Below are 12,500 nucleotides of genomic sequence, written 5' to 3'. Positions count from 1 at the left end.
ATTAAAGTTCATGAAATTAGTTGTTGTTGTGTCTTTCGGCTTTTCCGGTTAGGGGTCACCACAGTGGAGCTCCAGTCCGCTAATGATTGGCAGTAGACTTTTCCATGCTGAGTTGCCAGCTCTGACACACAACCTTCAATGAAGGTACACCCATTCACGCATGTCTCCACACAGAAGACGCTTTAGCTGAGAATCGAACAGGACTACATCTTACTGTGAGGTGACAACTCTACCGCAGTACCACCACCGCAGTTACAAAGTTCATGAAATTAGTATTGTTTCAGTTTTTGATGTCAGCCAAAAGTGCTCTTCGCAGCACCCACAATGTGCCCAGTAATGACTCCTTCTGCAATTTGTAGGGGTTACATGGATTGATAACATACCTAAATACAATTGTAGATTGTTTTTTATAAGACCCATTGTTCCTACTACTATTAGAACTGTCTGGGTATCTTTCTTCTACACTGCCCTTATTTCTGCCTACAAATCCTGATATTTTATGACTTTGTGTCTCTATATGCAAGACACTGTAGTCACAGGGTGAATCGATTTCAATGATCAATGCTACTCTTGTCTTCCTTTCTTGGACCACTATATCCAGTTTTCTAGCATCTATCTTTTGAACTGTTGGTAATGTGTGATCCCATGTGATATAAACTTCATCATTTTCTATGATGCTTTGTGGCTCATTTTCCAGTCTTTTTCAACCATTTCAGTACCAAAATGTTTGCACAATCCCCAGTGCAACAGTCTTGCCACATTATTATGCCTTTCAGTATACAGTCCTTCTGCCATTAGTATGTCGCAACCAGCAATGAGGTGTGCAACTGTTTCCAATTCAGTTTTACAAAACCTACATTTGTATGTTTCTCCCACATGTTCAATAGACTTTGTAAACCAGCGTGTACGTAGCCCACTATCTTGGGCTGCCAATATTCACCTTTCATCTCTTGGTTTGAATTTGCCTCTCCTTAACCATTCCTGCATTCATTCCTGATCAACATGAGGTTCTTCCAGAAGTTTTATATACTTGCAACTATATTTATGCTTTTTCCAGATTTCTTGCCTTCTCATCTGGTCCTTCTCCTTATATTCTTTCTTTTGTTTTTTGGCAAATTCAGTTCCTGCCTGATTTTTCTCTACTTCTGGTTTGATTTCATTCCTGCCTGACGCCAATATGCTTCTGCTAAATTAAGCAGAGAAATCATCTTAGATTCATTCTCCTCATGTTTCAAAACTTTCACTACATTTGGTTCTTGTGAGGTCAGCAGATATGTGTGGAGTCCCACAATTGCAGATCTATACATGTAATCAATTTCAAGGAGGATCATCACTCCTTCAGGATGGGGAATATATAATCTTGGTATACACTGATTTTTATAAATCATTTAGTGATCATGAAGCATCCTTCTTGTTTTCCTATCTAATCTATCCAACATGGTTTGGGGACAGTCAGTCATTCCAAAACTGTAAGTTAGGACAGGAAGAGCAAATTGGTTTATAGCTTTGATTTTGTTCCTAGATGTCAACACTGTTTTCAAAATTAATTCTAACATAGGTTCATAGGTAGGTACTAGGCTATTGGCCCTAAGGTCTATATAAGTCTAGCCAAAAAGGTACGCTGGTTTTCGCCACCCAAGAAAATTATTTACCTGTGCCCCTGTTGAGCAGAGACACAGAAGTGATTTCCAGGGTGAATTTCCTATCTCCTATCCAATCATCAAGATTTTTCTTGAAGAGTGCTAAAGAGGAGCTTTGTTTGATATAGATAGGTAGCTTGTTCCAGAGTATGGGAAGTCTCTGGGATAGGAATCTATCCCTCTAGCATGTTCTGTTTATTGTGGTGACAAGGTTTAGGTCCCTAGAGCATGTAGCTCAGATGGACTTGGATTTCTGTAAATGGAGCATGTCCAACAGCTCTGGGTTTGACATAGCTTTGTATGTTAGGCAGAGGTCGCCTCTGAATAGGTGATATGCGATAGATTAAAGCTGGAGTTTTTTGAGATGGTCTTCCTAGGGCATCTGTTTGAGGCCAGTAATCCTCTTTATGAGGTATTTTGCAGCCTTTCCAGTTGTTGTAGATGTCTTGTGAGGTACATACCAAAAGGGGCACTGTATTCTATAATGGGTCTAATGAGTGACGAGTAGAGGGGAACAATGACCTCTTTTTTCCTGGATAAGAAACCTTTTGTGAGGAGGTGTGCCACATTAAAAGATTTCCTGACTACTGTGGCAATGTGATTATCAAAGGAGAGACTATTGTCCACCTGTGTCCCAAGGTCTCTTATCACACTTTCAGTGTTAAGTAGACTATTGCCTGTGTGGTATTTCATGGGTACAGAGTTTTTAACAAAAGGGATGACAATGCACTTTTTTGCAGTGAGCTTGCGGCTATGGCTTTGACACCAGGCATCTGTCTCAGTGAGGCCCTTTTGTAGGATGTCAACATCATTAAGAGTTTCGATTATGGCTCCTAGTTTGCAGTCATCTATGAACTTCATTAGCCAAAGACCTTCTGTGTTAGCCTGTACTTCAGAGTAGATACCAAACAGGAGAGGACCCAGGACTGAACCCTGTGATACTCCACTTGTCACTGGTCTGAAGTCGGATTTGGAGTCTGCTACGTTCACAGTGTGTCAGTGAGCCAGTTGGAAAACCATCTTGTGACATAGGGATTTATACCTAGTTTAGTGAGTTTATCTATAATTCCAGAGTGGGGGATGGTGTCAAAAGCCTTGGCAAGATCTAGATAGGCTGTGTGAACCACCTTACCATCAACTACGGCTTTGGTGACCGCTTAAAAGAAGTCTATCAGGTTTAGGAGACATGATCTGCCTTTTACAAACCCGAACTGGGTGTGGTCCTGAGTTGGAGATTACTGACGTCATTGTTTATAAGTTCCATGATGATACTTTCCATAGCCTTGCAGACCAGGCTTGTCAGGCTAATGGGGCAGTAGTTCCTGTGGTCCATGGTGGCTCCCCCTTTGTGGAGTGGGATAACCATTGCTGTGCGCCATTCAGGGGGCACAAAGCCTGAGGTGAGGCTATGATTGAACATGGTACTTAGGTGAGGTGCCAGTTTCTCCTGTAGTTTGTGTAGAACGCAGCCTGGGATGTTGTCAGGTCTCATGGATGCTGTGTTCTTGGCTTTGGAGTGTGTGGTTTTTACCTGTGCAGCCGTGATTACAGGAACTTTGCATTCTTCCGGTATAGAGATGGGCCTTTTAGGGGGTGAGAGGGGGGTAAAGTTAGCACTGTACCTATCTGCCAGTATATTGGCAATATCAGTTGGTTCTGTATATTTAGCATCATTGTGCTGTAACTCAGAGCAGATCTGAGTGTTGCCATTGAGATTCTTGACATAGCTATAGAATGCTTTGTGGTTGTATTTAAAATCAGTGGCTATTTTGTTTTCATATCTAGCTTTGGAGGATTTTATGAGGGATCTCAGCTTCTTACTGAGGCTGACCAAGGGAGTTCCTCCAATCATGGGATTTTACTCTTTTTGCAACAGTTTATTTCTTCTGTTGTAGAGTTTAGGGCAAGGGACTACCAGATTGGCTTCCCTTTTTTGTAGGATAGCATCTTGGTTCTGTTAGGGATTGCACAATCCATGCACTCATGTAAGTGTTTATAAAGTGCATTTGTGTAGGATTCAGTAGTCATACCTCTATTGTCCATCTGCATGGGTGTCGTGAAGTTTGCCACTTCTGTCTTAAGAAATGTGAAGTTGGCTTTGGAGAAATATTTTACAGTGGTTTCCCTAATGGGGCGTGGGGGCACGATGAGGACATCTAGGGTGATTAGCTTCTGGTCAGCTGTGACCAACGATGAGTTCACATCTGGTGTGGAACACCATTTACCATGTTGGTAATGACCAGGTCTAGGATATCGCTGCCCCTGTTGGGGATGTGAATATGTTGATCCAAGGTGCTGGAATTTATGAATTCTAGAAAATGTTGAGCAAAAGAGTTGGTACATGAGTAGTTTTCCCATTTAATGGTGGGGTAGTTGAAATTTGCCATTATTAGGGTATTAGGTTGTACCCTAGTATTTTCCAGTGTAACAAGAAATGAGGAGTGGGAATCCTGGGCCATGGTGGGTGATCTGTAGCAAGCTACAGTTTGGATCATGGTCTTGCCCAGGGTTAGTTCCACTTGGATAATCTCGGATGCATTATGCTGAGCAACGAGCCTGGAGGTGTGGATATCCTTAATGAATATGGACATGCCTTTGCCCTTAGTGTTTGGTCCAGGGATAGGTGGCTGAAAGGTGTGGTATGAATTATAGCCTGGTAATGCAGGGGTGCTTTCTGGAGCTTTGAACCAAGTCTCTGTCACTGCACAGATGTCGATGTTCTCCATTTTAAGGAGTGCCTCGAGTGAGTGCATTTTGAGGTTTAGACTTCTAGCACTGAGTAGCATTACCCTCAGATTTTGCTTGCATGTACCTGTTATGGTGCTGAAGTTGCCATTTGAACCTTGCCTAAAAAGGCACTATAGGGGTGGCAAGAGCCTTTTCCAGTATCCGGAATCCCAAAGGCAACAGGTGCCAGCCATCTCTGGCAAAGCATCGTAGTCTGTCGATCATGTCATCCCAGGCAGACAGGATCCCCTTAGAATGATACCAGAAGTTTAGCCAATTGTTCAAGTCAATCATTTTGTCCTTGTACTGTGGTATCATTCTGGCTGATGGCAGGATGCTACTCATGGCTAGAGTCATACCTGCCTGGTCTACAAGATCGGACAATTCCTCCATGTCTCTTTTCATGTAGTCCAGGGAGGTACATCTCAGGTCAATCACAGCAACATGGACAATGACAGAGCCATATTTGTACTTTTTGTGGAGTGACCTGAGTGCATGGGTTATATGGTGGATCCTGGCACCCAACAGGCAGCTGACAGCAACTTTCTCCTTGTTTAGCATGGTGAGTGGAACATCAGTGTGCTTGACTATAAAGTCACCTATGACTAGAGTGTTGGGTATATTGTTATGCCTTATGGGCTGTGGTTGAGTGGCACACTGAGTCTGTGGGCTATGTGTCATTTGGGTTGTGTTGGGGGGTGGAGTTTGCTTACATTTCTCCTTTGGAGGTCCCTGTTGCTTGGGCAGATTTTTATTGAGAGCCTCCATGAATGTAGGTGTGTGTTTTGTGTTTATATGTGTGTGTTTTGGTGGTGTAGGTTTTGAGGGACTATGTGATGAGTGTGGTGTGGTGCAAGTGTTTACCTTCTCCTCTTGACTGTTTAGACCAGTCTTGGATGAAGAGAGCTTTGCTTGCAGTTTGGCTATATAAGTGCATCTCTCACAGGTTGTATTGTTGGGTGGTAGGAGGAGAGGGTTGTCTGGGTATATGTGGCAATTGCTGCATAGGCTCAAGATGACCAGATTCATCAGGTAGACAGGAGAAAACACCAGGAGCTGACCCTTAGACATGCCTGGATAGATGCTTATTTATTAAGTACTAAAAATTGTTTTCCTCTAGACAAGTGAGGAAAGTTGAGTGCTGTAATAATTTGTAGCTTATTTAGTGCTTACAACAAGTTCTGAACAAGTGCTGAGCTCAAAGAAACAGATTTGATTGCTAAAACTAAAAAACCTGGCTAGTTCTAAGGGAAAATTCGAACAGCAGACTTTATGGTGCCGGGAATTCTTTAACCCTAGCTAAGCAGCGATGCATAAAGTGTTTTTTTTTCTTTTTTTTCAGATAAGCTACCTAGTGCTTACCACTCCCACTGATAAGCTACAAGACTTCCTTCCAACACAGAAAGGCTTGGGGCTCAGAAACTTACAAACAGCCCTGGATACAGCAAATCTGTATCTGGACTAGACTACTTACAGGAAAGGCAGGAAACAAGCTTAGAAATTTCCTTACCAAGTTTTATTCACATCTGTTCATATTTTATTGTCAATCTTTCATCAACTCCCAAATATTTATACACTCCCTCTTGCTCGAGTTCTTTTATATCACATTCTTGTCCCAAACTGATGTTTTCCTGGTGCTGCACTTTTCCCTGCTTTAAAGGTTGCTTTTGCACACTTATCAAGACCAAATGACATTCTTATATCATCTGAAAAGCAGCTGTGCTTTCAGTTCCTTATCCGATGAGCTGTACAGTTTTAATATACAAACAATGGTTTGACCGTGCACATCACCTTTGCGAGGCATCAGGTTTGGAAGCTGTACAGTTTTAAATCATCAACGAAGAGAATATGAGAACTCTTTACCCTTTGTTGTTTTCTAGGAGCAAATTTTAGCCATGGTCTTAGCTGTTAAGTAAGCAGCTTAATGGGTTAATGGCAAGGTAGAATAGCAACGGTGACAGAGAGTCACCCTGGAATATCCCCCTTTGAGTTTTTATCCATGGGATAATAATCTGTCCTTTATCATGGCTTAATTGCAAAGTGATCTGTCACTGTTTCATGGTCACTAATGTGGTCAGTCAGTGTAGGGTATATCTTATACATTTTTAAACACTGTTTTATCCATGAATGTGGAATACTGTCAAATGTTTTTTTATAGTCAACCCATGCCATACTTAAATTATTTCCCTTTTTACAGTTCTCCACTATGACTTTATTTAACAACAAATGATCCTTTGATCCATATGACTTTCTTTTATTGCCCATTTGTTCTACTGCCATAATTGAGTTTTCTTCTAGATGACTATAAACCCTGTCAGCATTAATTCCCATGTATAGTTTATGCGTCGTCTTAAGGCAAGTTATTGGTCTATGATTTTTAGCATAGCTTGCAGGTTCACTCAAGTAGGAGCATTCTTTTGCCTGTTGTTAGCCAGGTTGGTGTCTGTTCAGGTGCGCACATAAATAGTTCTCACTCATGCCTAAATCTTCATGCAAAGATGTTAATACTTTTAACCAAAAGTTAGGTTCTGCATCTGGGCCTGGGGTTTTCCAATTAGAGGCTTTTCTTAACTTTGTTTCAATCTCTCTGGCTGTTAATGTATCCCATTTCATATCCTGCACCTTTAAACTTTCTATTCTTTCTTACTTCTTTCATCCATTTAGCATCTTTGTTATGATCCACAAGATATTCATAGATACTTCTCCAAAATGTATCTATTTTCTCTTTTTTTGGTGGTCTTTCAGTTCCATTTACCTTGTTTCCCATTTCTCTAAAAAACTTTTTTGGTCATCAATAAATTGCTTATTTTGTACTTTTCCTTTATATTTGCCTGTGTATCTTCTAAGTTTTTCTGCCTGTGCTGACATTTTTAGTTTGTTATTTGTGATAGTGCATGATAGATCCTGGTCTGTTCTAATACTGCACATTGCTTTTATCATATCTATCTTTCTTAGCATTTTTGTTGATCTATTCCCTCTTCTATAGCCTTCTAACAGTGTCATGTCTTATCTTAATTGCTTTATAGTTTTCTCTTTTCAATACTTCCATGATGGTATTCAATTTCTCCCCTTTCTTTCCCTCGCTACTCTGTGTTCTTGTGGTTGAACTTTATCAGTTATTAATTTAGCAGCACAGTAATATATCCTGTTTACTTCTGTTATATTGCATGGATCTCTATGGACAGTCTAATTACAGCATTCATTTGTTTTATCAGACTTCTGACTTTTTTGGGTTTTATTGACCTTCTGCAATCTATTTCTCTCATTGATCTTAATATATCTATCCATGTCTATTAAATCAAGCAGCACTTCTCTTAACTAATTTTCTTCCAAACTGAGGGCACATCCTTTGTTTTTCATTTCATGTGGCCATTCTATAGAAAGTTCTATAGCATCTTCCCGTGGCACCTTCTCTTCAATTTCATCCTGTGCCATCCGTTTCTCTGTCATATGGGAACTCACTGACCTATCACTCCTCAACATTGACTGCATCAGAGTTTTCACAGTTTCCTGTTCCTTTCCATTTGTCTACCTTCAAGGGAACGTTTATGCTGGTTTTTTGTAGAAAGCTCCAAAATATCTTGATATGTCACCTAACCAGTTGCTTCCTGTTCTGCTGGTTTCCCCTTAATTTGGATATCCATTGCTCTATCCTGTTGTGGTTTCTGCATTTGATTTTCTACACTGAATCATTCACTTAACAGGTACTCCATAACTTCAGCTTCTATTTCTTTTACTTCTCCATTTCTAATCTCTTTTTCTGCTTTTCCTCTTTGTCTTCTTATTTTTTGTATTGTAAAGGTTTCCATGTCCCCGTTCCTTTGCCTGTATTTCTCATCAAATATCTCTGGTGCTGCTCTTTTTGTATTAGTTAGTTTTGCTTTCTCCTTTGCATAAATATTATACCATAGTAATGCAACTAATATCACATCAGTGATTTCTATTGGTGTAAATTTGGATGTTTAGGGCAGGTGTTTTAGAGACATTAGTTTGGTGAAGAAATAGAAGGTCAGATAGCTCTGGGCTTGACATAGGTCACCTCAGAAAAGCCTATATACACAAATCTAACTAATACACAAATCTATCTGTTTATCTATCTATCTATCTATCTATCTATCTATCTATCTATCTATCTATCTATCTCTGTCTATCTATCTATCTATCTATCTATCTATCTGTCTGTCTGTCTATCTATCTATCTATCTATCTATCTATCTATCTATCTATCTATCTACCTATCTATCTGTCTACCTATTTATCTATCTAAGTGGAAATAGGATATGCCAGATGGTAGCAGTTCACTTGAAGGACAGTGACCAGACATTCAGTTTTGAATGGAGAGCATAAGCTTCTTGAGCTCCAGTTTAAAAGAAAAGTCCACAGCGATGAAGAGTCCTTTTCTGGAGCCCCTGTCTCTGTACTCTGTGTCTTATTGATTCTAGAGGGTGAATCTATGCCTTGCCTTCACCTCCTTTATCTCAATAAGTCAAACATTTTCAGTCAAACATTGCAGTTTGATTGCTTATGTTGCAAGTGATGATTTAATAAAGATGTTTCTTGTTTAAAAAAAGGTGGGCAGGAATTTAATAAGTTACGCAATGTTGCTTAGGTTATATGGTATATATCGACATATCTGAAGTATAATGTTTGTTAATGTTTTGTTATACAGTTTGATTACATTTGTATAAATCTAAATTTGCCTATGTCACAAGTGATAAATCAATAAAAGTGTTTTAAGAAAATGAAGTCAAGTATCTCGGCCAAAACTAGAATCAGAGATGTAAACCATCAACAAATATAAAGAATGTGATGGAGATATGCATTCCTCATGCAGCTCCTACCCCATCATTTGAATAATCACCCTTTGCAGGTTAAACAATGTGATTCAACATCTTCCTTCATACAAAACCTAGATGACTTTTAAGCTGGGACTAACTGCCCTTGTCCTCTTTGAGGAAAGTAAGTAAAATGTAGGGATGGTATTGGCAAGGTTTTTATTTATTTTATTTTGTTTTACATTTGTTTACTAGGAAAGTCTGACTGGGCAGAGCCCATTTTCAGTGCAGGCCTGGAGAGAAAAGGTCCAGCACAGTGCAGCATAGCAACAATTACATAAGTATATACATATAGTGAGATATTTTATACAATGGTAAAAAAATACATGGCAGGAATCACATAATTTTCTAACATTCTATGTATAATAAAAACTGGATATAAGTTGACTGAGTTTTATATGGACTTGTTCAGAGGAACTTGTAGCTACTCATTTTATATATATATATATATATATATATATATATATATATATATATATATATATATATATATATTTACGTATACAGATACATATACATATACATATACAGATACATATACATTACTGTAGAATGTAGGTTGACTATTAGGTATAAATGCTTATTTATAACTAAAGGCAGGAGTTACAGTACACACATTTTATGTTAGTTAATTTAGAGTTGAGGGGGAAGATGTAATACCGAGGTGAGACAGGCCAAAGGGAGGAAGGGAACGTGAGACTGAATGAGTGATATAGAGAAGAGGGGAGCTTTGATGAGAAATGGTTATTTAGAGCTCAGGGAGAGATAGGCAGTAGACTTGTAGAAGGATGGTAAGAAGGCTGGACAAGTAATATTATAGGATATATGTATGATAGTTGTCTTCAGGAGAGATGAGGGATCATAGCTATTGTTTGTTAGCATGGAGTATCACATAAGCAAAGGCAGGAGTCTGATAAATATTGTTTGTTTTGTTTTTTGGAGTTAAGCTGCTAGTGGTTCTAATAGAGTCAGGAAGTGTTTTCCAGATTTTTGCAACATGGTTTGAATAGAATAGAGAGTCCCCAGCACTGTTGGTTGATTTAGTAACATGTAATAATGAATAATCTGTTGACTGAAGTATACATTTTTTGGAATAAGGTTAAATTCTATATAGGAAAGTAGAAATTTTATCTGGGTGATTGAGTAGTTTATGAGCCAGCTGGTTGCATGTCAGGAGTTGTGGGAGTTCTAGCCAGAATAGTTTTCTTAGGGGAAGGCAGTGATGTGTCCTCTTTGAAGAGTCTGTGGCGAATTTTGCTATTTTATTATAGCATGTTTCTAGTTTGTCTAGGTCTGCCTTTTTCATGTTGGTAAGAATGGGAGAGGCATAAAGAAGAGTTGATAGGATATGTGTTCTGCCTATGGCTAGTCTAGAACTCTGTTAGTATTTTGTTTTAGTTCTGTATAGAGTTCCCATTTTTTATATACTTTCTTAACTGTTTGTGGTATATGTAAATCAAGTCTCAGTTTGTTATCGATTAGAACTCCTTGTAGTTATGTTTCTGGTTCTGGAGTGATTATTGTATAGTCTGAGGCAGTGATGTAGAATATGGGGGGAGGGGGGTGGCTGGTGTTCTGGTGGGATGAAAGATCATGAGTTTGGCTTTGTAGGGATTAAGAATGAGTTGTGAGTTAGCCAACCATGATTCAATTTCAGTCAAGGATTGTTGAGTTATGTCTTGTAGTTGTTGGATGGAAGATGCTGCACATATAAGTGTGCAGTCATCAGCGTATTGGATAGTTGAAGCTAGTGAGTAGACAGTACTGAGGTCATTAGTAAATATGCTAAACAGAAGGGGGCCAAGAATGGAGTCTTGTGGTGTACATGGTCTGTGGAGTAAAGGACCTATGGCCCTGAAACTCTTATGAAACATATGAAAACCAGTAACTGATCCACAAAGATTAGCAACCACGTAAATAAGCTTGGGTCTGGCAATGATGTAGTAGCCTACTCTGTTGCATTTTAGCGATACAGATGGAGAATGCAGCCTAACTTAGTGGACCACAATATTTTCTTCTCAGAGAACACAAGGCCTGTTGAAGCCATACATGGACATGAGAATGGAGGCAGATATCTAGAATTATCAGAAAGTAAAGAAAGGTATTTTAATCTGAACTGTTGTTTTACTGGAAGCATAACTGCAACAATTCACAACTGTGTGTTCATTATGGAAAGATTAGTAAGGTCGTAAATGGCATACAGTATACATTATTATTATTATTATTATGTCTTATTTAAAAGCTGATATAAATAATGTAAGTAAAAACTTATAAATTCTAGCTACAGATAGATTGCAGAAGATGCTTTTTAGCAATTTAATAAAATGTATATTTGTAAGCAACATTATATCATCTGAATAAATAGTTACCATAATTAATTTTTGTTATTAAATTAAAATACAGACTTTAAATAACTTAGATGCACTCAAGATGATCAGTAAGCTCTCACCCAAGTAATGGTTGTATCCACTAATAAGCAGAAGAAAATGCCAACTACAATTATCTGTTTTAGATGAGCAAAGATAGAACACATTGCTAAGTGGTATCCAGTCAATAATATTAATGTTGTACCTCTAAAGTAGCTTATCAAGAGGCCTACATTTTGGATACAGTGACACATTTTGGAAGCACTGCCTAATTATGTAGTGTGTTTGTGCGTCATCTTTGTTAGGATAAAATATACACATAGCATGTTCAGGATGACCATGGTATTTAACTTTCTTTAAGGACTTCCTCGTTCTTTGTTGACCATATTTCTATAGGACACGAGCACTGTAAAATTAAAAGTCAGGCAGGATTTAATAAACCTGGTATTTATGCAGGCTTATTCACATTCTTAAATCAGGGCTGTTTTGCATCATTTCTTACATTTATTATGGCATGCACTCCCAGGCTGTAGGCCTTTCTCCTTTACCTCATTCTCAGATCCAGCATTCAAGTACCTCCTTGTCACAGAGTCACCCAGTGACTTTACACAGATTAACTTTGACGTGGCCTTCTCTCAGTCCATTCTACAAGTTCTTATATATATATATATATATATATATATATATATATATATATATAGATATAGATATATAGATAGATAGATATATATATATGGGTTCACTACATTTTACCGAAAGCCCATTAAATCGAAGCCCAAAATATCGAGCCCATTATACCTACTGCCCATAGTACTGAATTTACATATTACCGACGCCCACATTCATGAATGCCCAAAATCTCGAAAACGGCGTCATAACAGCATAGACAAGCAGTGCGTGTGATAAGCCAACACCAAACTACCTAAATATAT

The sequence above is a fragment of the Protopterus annectens genome, chromosome 10.part0 (assembly GCF_019279795.1).
Source record: "Protopterus annectens isolate FY-2018-M chromosome 10.part0, PAN1.0, whole genome shotgun sequence".
Lineage (NCBI taxonomy): Eukaryota > Metazoa > Chordata > Ceratodontiformes > Protopteridae > Protopterus > Protopterus annectens.
Note: the sequence above shows the minus strand (reverse complement) of the source record.